General features: G+C 40.2%; 1 pseudogene; it reads right to left on the reverse strand.

Moving 5' to 3' along the window:
* Positions 1 to 7,612: 7,612 nt before the first annotated feature.
* On the reverse strand, positions 7,613 to 8,913 carry LOC105733179 (tubulin beta-8 chain-like; annotated as a pseudogene).
* Between the last annotated feature and the right edge of the window lie 283 nt (positions 8,914 to 9,196).

Genomic DNA, 9,196 nt, shown 5'->3' on the forward strand with positions numbered 1-9,196 from the left:
ACTAATAAGCATAAAATATAATTAATTATAAGTATATAATTTTATCATATAATAAAGTATGTTAAACATGCAGATACTTGAAGTATTCCCATGCAATTTGTCAGGATCAGGTAAATTTTTTTGTATGGATTGAGGAAGCAGGGGAAAGGATATGTAGATTAGAGTCATCCTACTCAGGTTCAGTTCTTACCTCTAACACTTACTAGCTATAACGACATTGAACAAGTTGTTCAACTACCTTGAATTTCATTCTTCATTTGTCAAAGTGTTGTATCAGTGTTATCTAAAGACAAAAAACACAGTAGGCTATAGTATATACTCCTAGGAATTGGTTCACTGGATTGTAGGGCTAGCACATCCATCTGAAATCTGTAGAGCAACTGGACAGTCTGGAAACTCAGGCAGGAGTTGATGTTGCAGCCTTGAGACAAAATTTCTTATTCTCCAGGAAAGCTCATTTTTGCTTTTAAGGCCTTACAGCTGATTGGGTGAGGCCTACCCACATTATCAAAGATAATCTCTTTTACTTAAAGTCCACTGATTGTAGATGTTAACTACATCTACAAAATACTTTCACAGTAAAACTGAGATTAGTATTTGGTTGGACAACTCGGTACTACATCCTGGTCAAGCGGACGCATAAATTAACCATCACAAATGAGTAATTACAGAATCTGTGTCACAGTTTTGTTGAAAGGTATGAATTAAGTAATCTGTCTAGAGGATTCTACACAATGCTTGCCACACAACAAGCACTTTTGAAACAATATTATCACAGTACAACTTCGTTACTTAGGGCTACTGAAGACAATGACACTCAGCTTTGCTGTAAAACTGGAGGTAGCTGTAGAATTGGGAGTTTCTGTGAGCCAGCATCTGATGTCTCATGGGATGGCTTCTGTTTATGAAGGCAAGTGTGATGCTCATCTCCTAGCTGCGAGAGACACCATTACAGCATATCTCTCAGTCTTCAGGTACCCAACAAACTTGAAGTATCTAGAATTGGGCTAAGGCTGAGTTAGTAAGAGATGGCACTGGTAATTAGTTGGGCTGGAAGCAAGAGGATGGGTTCTAAAAACCTAGCCAGTAAGGTCAGTAAAGGCAGGCTCAGGGATTCTGGTCCGCTGCTCAGCAGATGCAATGGTATTTGACAACTTTCTTGAAGCTGCTTCCCTGCTCCAAGCCACCATCTCCTCTCACTTTAACTAGAATAATAATTTCTTTACTGGTATCCAGACTTTCCCTATTCTTCCTTCAATTCATTATTCACACAGCAACAAGAGTGTCCTGTTAATATGTCAATAGCTTCTGTCACTTCTTTGCTTAGAGTCTTCTGCATGGCTTCCCGTCTCACTTAAAGCAAAATCTAAAGTCCTCTCAATGGACTCTGGACTATAATTGGGCCTCTAGTTCTTATCTCATCCCTTTGCTACCCCTCATTTAGTTCACACCACTTTAGCCATACTGGCCTGCTTGCTATTCCTTGAACATGCCAACCACACTCCTATTTCAGGTTCTTTGTCTCAGCCGTACCCTTTGCCCAGAAAGCTCTTCTCAGGTATCTGCATGGTTCACTTCCTTTAAGTCTTCACTTAAATATCACGTATTAGTGAGGTTTACCCTGTTTTTACCCTATTTAAAATTGCAACCCCTTCCCACAGCAAACCATTCCTCTTTCCTGACCTGGTTTACTTTTCACTTTAGTACTTATTGCAATATGATATTAATTAATTTTATTCAATGTCTCTCTATACTTTAAATATCTACAATATGATATTAATTAATTTTATTCAATGTCGCTCTACACTTTAAATTTCATGACAGTGAAGACCTTGTCTGTTTTATTTCCTGCTGGATCCCTAGTAAATGGTACATATTAGGTAATGAATATTTGTTGAATAAATGAATACATAAATAAAGAGGCTAGGGTTTTTATATCATTGTTTCAGACTTGAATCAATGAACTATGAGTCTTTATATTAGCATTTCATGCTTCTGAGAGATCAAAGAGTCTCTCAGTAAAATAAATTTCTGCTCATGTGACCAGGATCTGAGTCAGAAGAAAGTCACTGATAATTCTGGGATTCTGTCAGACATGTGACAAATTCTCTGGACATTCATACCCTAGCATAGGATCCTCATGGATAAATGGCTATGATGATCATGAGGCTAGGAGCACCATTGTGATGGAGTGAGGCAGTAGAGATCTGGCTGTGGCAGGATAGTGAATAGAGATTGAGTAGACTCAAGCAGAATGTAGGCAATAAGAACATGTTAATTACCTTGGTGTTTGTGCCCTACTAGAGATTTAGGCCCTATTACTATTCCAAGGCACACGATAGGATATAAGGACACATCCTAATATCTTGTATATGGAACAAGGCCACGTAACCTGTGGGGCACAGGCTTGAGGTTTATACCCAGGAGTCATGAAAGTAAAACATAGGTTACTGAAAGGGATGTCAAGGAAAGCATTGTTGCATTCTTGCCACAAGAAGACTTCTCTGCCATCCGCCCCAACCAACCCCATATCCCTCTCTTCAGAGCACTTAGAAAGCTAACAGCCAATCAAGATATTGGCCACTAATAGTAGGATTATCATGGATTATTGGTTCCCCCATTTGAGATCCTAGTCATTCTGGGCCCTTCTGGATTATCAGAACTAGGTCTTGGGTAGTAATGAAATAAACCAGAACAAGGAGGGCTGAGGCCTGGAATTCAGATAGACCTACTGGCAAATGACACGTGATCCTGGAGGTTTTTAGGATTAGGCCACAGAACAAACACATAAAACATGGGAAGAGAGTAGTTGTAGGAAACAGGCAGATGTTCCTGGGAATCTCAGGTACTAGTCACAGAAAGACACATAAAAAGGATCCTATTAGAATAAGGAAATGAGACAGAACTTGATCAAAAGGAACAAAAAAACAATCAAACCCAGTTTTATATCAGAGTAGGGTTTATAGCATAGAATACTAATTATGAGTTTTTAAACTTCCTCCACACTAGCATCTTGAATGATCTCAGAAGCTGGAATTGGATTGAGGCTAAAGCATGGTACCAAATGATACCAGCAGAGACTATTAGAAACTTTTGTGGAAAAAAGTTTGGGTACATCTTTATGTTGGTTAATTCACATCTTACCCAACTTGTCTGAGAATTGAGGAATCTCCCACAGGGTATCAATTCTGTATTTCAGGTTATGTCCTTTAATATGGGTCCTTGGAATAAAGAGAAGGTCTAGAGAATAAGAAAATCTGCACCTAGAGAAAGTTTATTTTCAGAGTCATCCCATTCCTTCAGGGCACAGTGGACCTTTAGATGTGTATTGGTATTACCAGAATCTTAAGTATGAGGGGGTTTTGCTGAATTTTTATAATTATGACAATGGTGACCCAAACAGTAAAAAAATAGTTCATCCATTTTCATAATACAGGTATAGTGAACTTGTGCTGACACTGTGGGTAGTCAGAGACTTTATGGCTTCCTGGAAAGGTGGCCTCATGTTGTCATGGGGAATGCCTCTTTCAAGTAAAGGGTAGTGTGCTATGATGGCAATTTGCATTACCAACATCAAATTATGTCTTCCCAAAAGTAACCATGCCATTCAGTAATGTGATACATTTATACACGAGTCCTGACCTCTGTTTACAGTATTATACAAGGATCCTTCTATGCTTTTGGGGGAAATGGGCTTCCTACAGTGTCTTCTGTTATTTATGGGTTCTCTGCAGAAGAGGCAAGGATATTGTAATGTTCTATGAGGCTGGTTAGCTTTATAGTGTGAGAAACGTGAGCTATGTTTTGGGACCAAAACAATACCCTTACTTCTTCCTGCCAACCTACACAAAGAAAGAAAGAAAAGAAAAGAAAGAAAGAGAAAGAGAGAGAAATAATGAGAGCCAGAGAGAAAGAAAGAGCGAGAGAAAGAAAGAGAGAGAGAGAAAGAGAGAAAGAGAAAGAAAAAACTCACTATTGGAAAACCAAACAGAAGTCTGTGCCTGTGGTGTGGCCAGAAAGAGAGGGTTGTTTTCAGAAGAAACGATACTCAAAGTGAGACAATAATTGGGGAACTGGCAATAAACAAAATCTTGTGAGTAAAGAAATTATTAGACTGAGGCCAAGCAGAATAAGAACACAAGCGAGAGAAAGGGAGAGATCTTGCTACAGAGCTTGAAAGAGCTTATGCACATCCACCACATTAATTTGGTCTTTCTACTTTAGGAGACCAGATGGTAGGCATGGGCCCCTGTCTTTACTGCTATAACCTGGTGTGGGGCTAAATTTGAATAATCCTTGTCCTAGTGGAAAGGCTCTTAGAATTTTATCTCTTTTGGGAGATTATGAATTGAGATAGTATCTTTGATACCATTTCCTTTGGCATTCATGGAATTCAGTTATCTTCAAAGTCATGAGTTTTCTGACAGACTTTCTCAGGCTTAACAGCAAAGTTAACAGACTATTTTCCCTGGTTCTCTTGTTTATAGCTGGGTAGCGTATTGGCTATGATGGTGGGTCTGGCACAAGGTGAGCCAAGGTGAGAAGTTAAAGATCTCTGTGGCTAAATTTAGTAGCAGTCAAGTAACTCTGGAAGTTCCTATTTGGTTTCCTTACAAATAAGTGGACCCTGAGAAGTTCAGAGCTCATACTACAAATGACCCATCTGGGTTCAATGAGAAATAATAGGTACCACTCTAGAAGCTTATTCATCTTAATTCCTTCATCTTATAGATATGAAAACTAAGGTTCAAAGAAGGAAAATAGTTTGTCTAAGATTACTCAACCAGTTAACAACAGAGCTAGACTAATATCAAGGTGTCTCATGACTTCAAGTGTTTATTGTATATTTCAGAAAATGAAATTCTAGGGTCTATTTAGAAATTGCATTCAGAGATTGTTGTATAGGGTAGAGGAACTTATTCTCTTTACAGTTCTGGCTGAGAGTGAAAAGATTGCAGTGACTCAATCACTATGGTACTTTGCTTGGTGATTCAGCCTCTTAAGCACTTGCTAAACCAAATTTAGAGAGTCATCCTATCCTGGAAAATTGTAAATGTTTCTTTGTGACTGTTTCTGTTCATATTTGGTAGGTTATGAATTGTGGTATTTAAATTCTGGTACCAACCCCATGTTGCCTGGCAGACTTAGAAGAGGAAATGGGATAATTCTAGAGTAGTTTCCACTGGCTAAAGTAAGGTTTAATTAGGGGCTAGAAAAGTTATTTGCTTGAGGCTAAGCAAAGAAAAGTAAATTTCTTATATTGATTGCAGATAGATGGTAAACTTGGCCCTATCCTCCAGGCAAGAAAATTGTGAAGACAAATGAAAAAGATTGTATATTTAGAAAACCCCATCATCTCAGCCCCAAATCTCCTTAAGCTGATAAGTGACTTCAGTTCAGCAAAGTCTCAGGATACAAAATCAATGTTCAAAAATCACAAGCATTCCTATACACCAACAATCGCCAAACAGAGAGCCAAATCATGAGTGAACTCTCATTCACAATTGCTACAAAGAGAATAAAATACCTAGGAATACAACTTGTAAGGGATGTGAAGGATCTCTTAAAGGAGAGCTACAAGCTACTGCTCAAGTAAATAAGAGAGGACTCAAATAAAAAAAAAATCATTCCATGTTCATGAATAGAAAAAAATCAATATCATGAAAATGGCCATACGGCCCAAAGTAATTTACAAATTCAGTGCTATCCCTATCAAGTTACCATTGACTTTATTCACAGAATTAGAAAAAACTACTTTAAATTTCATATGGAACCAAAAAAGAGCCCATATAGCCAAGACAATCCTAAGCAAAAAGAACAAAGCTGGAGGCATCACACTACCTGACTTCAAACTATACTACAAGACTACAGTAATCAAAACAGCATGGTACTATTACAAAACAGATATATAGACCAATGGAACAGAACAGAGGCCTCAGGAATCAAGTCATACATCTACAATCATTTGATCTTTGACAAACTTGACAAAAGCAAGCAATGAGGAAAGGATTCTCTTTAATAAATGGTGTTAGAAAAACTGGCTAGCCATATGCAGAAAACAAACTGGACACCTTCATTACACTTTATATAAAAATTAACTCAAGATGGATTAAAGACTTAAACATAAGACCTAAAACAATAAAAACCCTAGAAAAAAAACTAGGCAATACCATTCAGGACATAGGCATGGGCAAAGACTTCATGACTAAAACACCAAAAGCAATGGCAACAAAAGCCAAAATTGACAAATGTGATCTAATTAAACTAAAGAGCTTCTGCACAACAAAAGAAATATCATCAGAGTGAACAGGCAACCTACAGAATGGGAAAAAATTTTTGCAACCTATCCATCTGACAAAGAGCTAATATCCGGAATCTACAAAGAACATAAACAAGTTTACAAGAAAAACACAAACAACCCCATCAAGAAGTGGTCAAAGGATATGAACAGACACTTCTCAAAAGAAGGCATTTATGTAGCCAACAAACACATGAAAAAAAGCTCATCATCACTGGTCATTAGCGAAATGCAAATCAAAACCACAATGAGATACCATATCACAGCATTTAGAATGGTGATCATTAAAAAGTTGGGAAACAACAGATGCTGGAGCAGATGTAAAGAAATAGGAACACTTTTACACTGTTGACAGAAGTGTAAATTAGTTCAACCATTATGGAAGACAGTGTGGCAATTCCTCTAGGATCTAGAACCAGAAATATTATTTGACCCAGCAATCCCATTACTGAGTATATACCAAAGGATTATAAATCATTCTGCTGTAAAGACACATGCACACATATGTTTATTTCAGCACTGTTCACAGTAGCAAAGACTTGGAACCATCCCAAATGCCCATCAATGATAGACTAGATACAGAAAATGTGGCACATATAAACCACGGAATACTATGCAGCCATAAAAAAGGATGAGTTCATGTCCTTTGCAGGGACATGGATGAAGCTGGAAATCATCATTCTCAGCAAACTAACACAAGAACAGAAAACCAAACACCACATGTTTTCACTCATAAGTGGAAGTTGAACAATGAGAACACATAGACGTAGGGAGGAGAACATTACACACTGGGGTCTGTCAGGGAGTGGAAGGACTAGGGGAAGGATAGTATTAGGAGAAATACCTAATGTAGATGATGGGTTGATGGGTGCAGCAAACCACCATGGCACATGTATACCTGTGTAACAAACCTGCACATTCTGCACATGTGTCTCAGAACTTAAAGTATGAAAATAATAAAATAAATACAAAATAAAAATAAAGTATATGGGAGGATATGTGTAGGTTATATGCAAGTAAACCATTTTATAATAAAGCATCCATGGATTTTGGTATCCAAGAGGAGTGGGTCTTGGAACCAATACCTCATGGATACCAAGGGACAACTGTACTCTGCCATCAAGGAAGTGGAACATAAAACTTTTTTTTTTTTGCTATAAAAATGTTTTATTAGGCCAAACTACTTACTATGAAAATGCTTTAAAATGCAGCAGGAGGAGATGTAAAGACTCAAAGAAGTGCATAGTGACAACGGCTATCAGAACACACTAAAGAATCCACACTGCTTCACCCTTTACCTAGAAAAGGAAGCTTCTAGGCTACTTCTTCCTCCTCAGCACACTCCTCAACCTCCTCCTCCTCAGCTGTGCCATCTTGGTATTGCTGGTATTCTGACACCAGGTCATTAAGGTTGCTCTCGGCCTTGGTGAACTCCATCTCATCCATGCCCTCGCCCGTGTACCAGTGCAGGAAGGCCTTGTGCCTGAACATAGCTGTAAACTGTTCGAGACGCATTTGAAGAGCTCTTGGATTGCTGTGTTGTTACCAATGAAGGTGGCCAACATTTTTAGCCCCCAGGGTGGGATGTCACAGATGGCTGTTTTCACGTTGTGAGGGAGCCACTCGGCAAAGTAGCTGCTGTTCTTATTCTGAATGCTGGACATTTGCTCATCCACCTCCCTCATGGACATGTGACCTCTGAAAATGGCAGCCACGGTTAGGTAGCGGCCATGATGGGGGTCACAGGCGGCCATCATATTCTTAGCATCAAAGAGTTGCTGAGTGAGCTCAGCCACGGTCAGGGCCCGGTACTGCTGGCTGCCCTGGCTGGTCAGCAGGGCAAAGCCAGGCGTGAAGAAGTGCAGCCGGAGAAATGGAACCATGTTCACGGCCAGCTTCCGCAGGTCGGCATTCAGCTGGTCCGGGAAGCGCAGGCACGTGGTGACCCCACTAATGGTAGCAGACACCAGGTGATTCAGGTCACCGTAGGTGGGTGTGGTCAGTTTTAAGGTCCTGGAACAGATGTTATAGAGTGCTTCATTATCAATGCAGAACGTCTCGTCTGCATTTTCTATGAGCTGGTGAACGGAGAGGGTGGCATTGTAGGGCTCCACCACGGTGTCTGACACCTTGGGTGAGGGCAGGACACTGAATGTGTTTATGATCCTGTCTGGGTACTCCTCCTGAATTTTGCCCATGAGAAGTGTACCCATCCCAGACCCAGTCCCCCCACCCAGGGAGTGGGTCAGCTGGAAACCCTGCAGGCAATCACAGCTCTCAGCTTCCTTTCTCACAACACCCATCACCGACTCCATCAGCTCTGCGCCTTCTGTGTAGTACCCCTTGGCCCAGTTGTTCCCGGCCCCACACTGACCAAAGATGAAGTTGTCTGGCCTGAAGATCTGTCCGAAGGGCCCTGAGCGCACAGGGTCCATGGTGCCTGGCTCCAGCACGGGCCACATACCTGCCACCGCTGGCCTCGTTGTAGTACACATTGATGCGTAGTGGTAGGTGCCAGCAGAGTCAATGCCATGTTCATCAGAGATCACCTCCCAGAACTTTGCGCCTATCTGGTTCCCGCACTGTCCGGTTTGGGTAAGCACAATCTCCCTCATGGCCAAGGCGGGACTAGGGCAACAGAAGAAACGCGAGAAGAAGAAGCAATTACACAATGACCTGGAACATGAAACTTTACATTTCTTACATTTGGTCTGCACATAGTGACTTCCTTTCAAAAAATATAGCATGGAAAATGGGAGAAAATGGGAACTTTACAGTGGAAAGAGTTGCCAATCTCCATGTCAGCCAGATTAACATCAACAGTGATAATAAATCATGTGGATAGCACTTTACCTTTGTGATCTTCCTTCTCAAAACCTATAGTACAACTCTAATCAT

This window comes from Aotus nancymaae, unplaced genomic scaffold (genome assembly GCF_030222135.1).
Source record: "Aotus nancymaae isolate 86718 unplaced genomic scaffold, 86718_ANA_hifiasm-v0.15.2.pri h1tg000004l, whole genome shotgun sequence".
In the NCBI taxonomy this organism is placed as follows: domain Eukaryota; kingdom Metazoa; phylum Chordata; class Mammalia; order Primates; family Aotidae; genus Aotus; species Aotus nancymaae.